Genomic DNA, 3,290 nt, shown 5'->3' with positions numbered 1-3,290 from the left:
TCCGGAGACACCTGAAACCCCACCTCTTTAAGGAATACCTAGGATAGGATAAGTAATCCCTCTCACCCCACCCCCTAAGTTTTAGATGCACTATTGTTAAGTGACTGTCCCACTGGATGTCATAAGGTGAATGCACCAATTTGTAAGTCGCTCTGGATAAGAGCGTCTGCTAAATGACTTAAATGTAAATGTAAGTCAGCACGTGCCTCTGCCCGGCAGGTTAGGTGGAAGAAAATAAGAAAAATCAGAGCCCGGATAGCTCAGTCAGTAGAGCATCAGACTTTTAATCTGAGGGTCCAGGGTTCAAGTCCCTGTTCGGGCGATGCTTTAATGTTCACAATTCTATCCAACGCTGTCTTTCTGAACTTGCATTTTCCTTGACTTTCCATGACATGTTCGACCTGTGGACAAAACACTCCCAGAGCCAAAACAGCTTAGTCTGAAGACATCCTCATAGTACCGATAAAGTTTGTCAAAACATGTCAAACCATGTTAAAATGAATCCTCAGGTTGTCGATTGTCTTAATTAATCGATAATATTTCAACCGGACAGTATTCAATAGAAAGGAAAAACAACGAAGGGTGCGCACACGGTCACGCTCGCAAGCCAGCACTGCATGCTTCCTAAGCACTGACAGAAAGGTCTCGTTCTTCTTAATTTTTCAGAAAAGAAGCCTGAAACAATGTCTAAAGACTGTTGACATCTAGTGGAAGCCATAGGAACTGCAATCTGGGTCCGAACCCATTAGAGACTCAATAGGCATTCAATTGAAAACTACCCACATCAAAAGAAATCCCACTTCCTGGATTGATTTTTCTCAGGTTTTCGCCTGCCGTATCAGTTCTGTTATACTCCCAGACAGGATTGAAACAGTTTTGGAAAGTTTAGAGTGTTTTATATCCACATCTACCAATTATATGCATATCCGAGCTTCTAGGGCTGAGTAACAGGGCACGCTTCCCATCCATATGCCGAAATACTGCCTCCAAGCCAAAAGAAGTTCAACTCCTTGTTCGAAGACTGATTTAAGTCTGTCAATCACACAGCATCATCTGATTTAGGAATTTGCAGTGTGCCAGGCTTCTGTGAGAGACAATTGTCATCTTAAGCAGTATTGGTTTGGTGGTTTATGTAAGGGAATACCCCCCTGTATTGGACAAAAATGAACGCCAAGTCATTGGCATCGGACAAACCATATACACATGGCCAATACCACCCAATTCGGCGTTGATTCATGCAAAGTGTATTGCAAATGCCATATGGCAATTGCCAGTTGTAACACTTTAAAAATTCAACAGGGCGAATCCGCTCCACCGGGGTTTCATATTGGAAAAGTCAACGTCAAAAGCAAAATTTTGAAAAAATGAATTTTTTGTCAAAAACTTATCACCCCTTAAAGTGCTTTCTGGACCATTTTTCGAAATTCTTTTGATTTTTTGTCAATTAAACATGTGTAAGAACTGTATGAATAAACTTTTGTCCAATTTTATTATCATTTTTTTTTATTTTTACATGCGCATAAGGAATATGTTTTGTCCAATTTCAATATGATTTCATAGGTAGTCAAAAGTCAAAAGTCAAAAATGTCAAAATTTTGTAAAAACTTCACACACCTAAAAAAGTGCTTTCTGGACCGTTTTTCGAAATTCTTTCATTTTTGTCAATTACAAAGGAAAACTAAATCACACATTGACACAATTTATTATCATATATATATTTATTTTACAGACAGACAGTTTTGCTCTCCAATAGTTCAATATGTTTCATAGGAAAAAAGAACCGTCAAAAATGTCAAAGTTTTGTAAAAAACTTAGACACCTAAAAAGTGCTTTCTGGACCGTTTTTCGATATTCTTTCGATTTTTTTGAATTACACATGTGTAAGAACTGTATGAATATTCTTTTGTCCAATTTATTATCATAATTTTTTTTTTTATGACATAAAATATGTTTTGTCCAATTTCAAAATGATTTCATAGGAAAAAGTCTCAGAGACAAAAGACTAGGGTGCATTGAAAAACTTCACACACCCATAGAGACGGACCCCTGGACCGTTTTTCCGAAATTCTTTCGATTTTTGTCAATTACCCACAGAACTGTATGAATATACTATTGTCCAATTTATTATCATATATATATTTTTACATCGGGCACGGAAGGACTATGTTTTGTTCAAAATATGGGATTTCGGGGAAGTCAAAAGTCCTACACGTCAAAATAAGAAATGGACCCGCAGCTAGAAAGTAACTACGTGTTTTATGTTTTTTTTTTTGAACCAAAGGCGTAGGAACTTCTGAATATAGCTCTGAAGTATTATGATAATTGGCTTTTTTTACAGGTGGAAAAATATGGGTTTTGTCAGCTTGTATGAGTTTGGTGTCAGAATGATATCTCAAAATTTTGTAAAACTGATGGACGGTGACTTGCTGGTGACTCTTTTTTGCAATATGTTTAAACATTTTTGTCCATCACCAAAGTGACATTCTGAAATAACTATTGAGCCATTGAGATGAACCAGAATCACTGCCCAGCCATAAGGAATATGTTTTGTTCAATTTCAATTCCGAGGATTTTTATAGGAAGTCAAAGTCAAAATGGTCAAAAATGTCAATTGAACCATCTACACCCTTAAATAATATCTGGACCATTTAGCAGACGGCTTTTATCCAAAGCATGTACAGTCACTGTATGAATATACAGTTCTTGCACGTATGGGTGACCTGGTCAACCCACTACCTGCGTTACACCATGCTCTACCAACTGAGCTGACAGGACCACCTCATATTGCAAATGCACAGTGACTTTGCAAATGTGAGAAAACATAAACAAATGGACATGATGAAATCAACACAACGAGTGATGGAAAGGTACAACTCTCACTGCTCGGCCATCCTGTGTTCATCAGACCAGTCAATTTTGCATTTTTGAGCATGTCAAAATTCATATGGTAAATGCACATTGAAACATATTGCAAATGCACGTGCATTTACAATATGATTCTATAGTGTAAAAACATCACCTAATGGACATGGACAACACAACGAGTGATGGAAATGTACAACTATCACTGCTCGGCCATCCTGTGTTCATCAGACAGTCAATTTTGCATTTTTGAGCATGTCAAATTTCATATGGTAAATGCACATTGAAACATATTGCAAATGCACGTGCACTTACAATATGACCATCACAAAATGGACATGATGAAGTCAACATAACTGGAAAGGAGCAACTATCACTGTCAGGCCATCCCGAATTTTGCCATTTTTGCATTTCTGCAGTGAGCATGT

At 37.5% G+C, this 3,290-nt stretch overlaps 1 non-coding gene across 1 annotated transcript; it reads left to right on the top strand.

The window, feature by feature from the left end:
• The first annotated feature begins 249 nt into the window (after positions 1 to 249).
• Positions 250 to 322, top strand: trnak-uuu. The gene has a single exon. It is a non-coding gene; the product is annotated as a tRNA-Lys (tRNA).
• Positions 323 to 3,290: the final 2,968 nt, after the last annotated feature.

Source organism: Oncorhynchus gorbuscha, unplaced genomic scaffold (assembly GCF_021184085.1).
Source record: "Oncorhynchus gorbuscha isolate QuinsamMale2020 ecotype Even-year unplaced genomic scaffold, OgorEven_v1.0 Un_scaffold_9116, whole genome shotgun sequence".
Taxonomy (NCBI): Eukaryota; Metazoa; Chordata; class Actinopteri; order Salmoniformes; family Salmonidae; genus Oncorhynchus; species Oncorhynchus gorbuscha.
The sequence above is the reverse complement of the archived record's forward strand: the minus strand, read 5'-3'. Positions and strand labels throughout refer to the sequence as shown.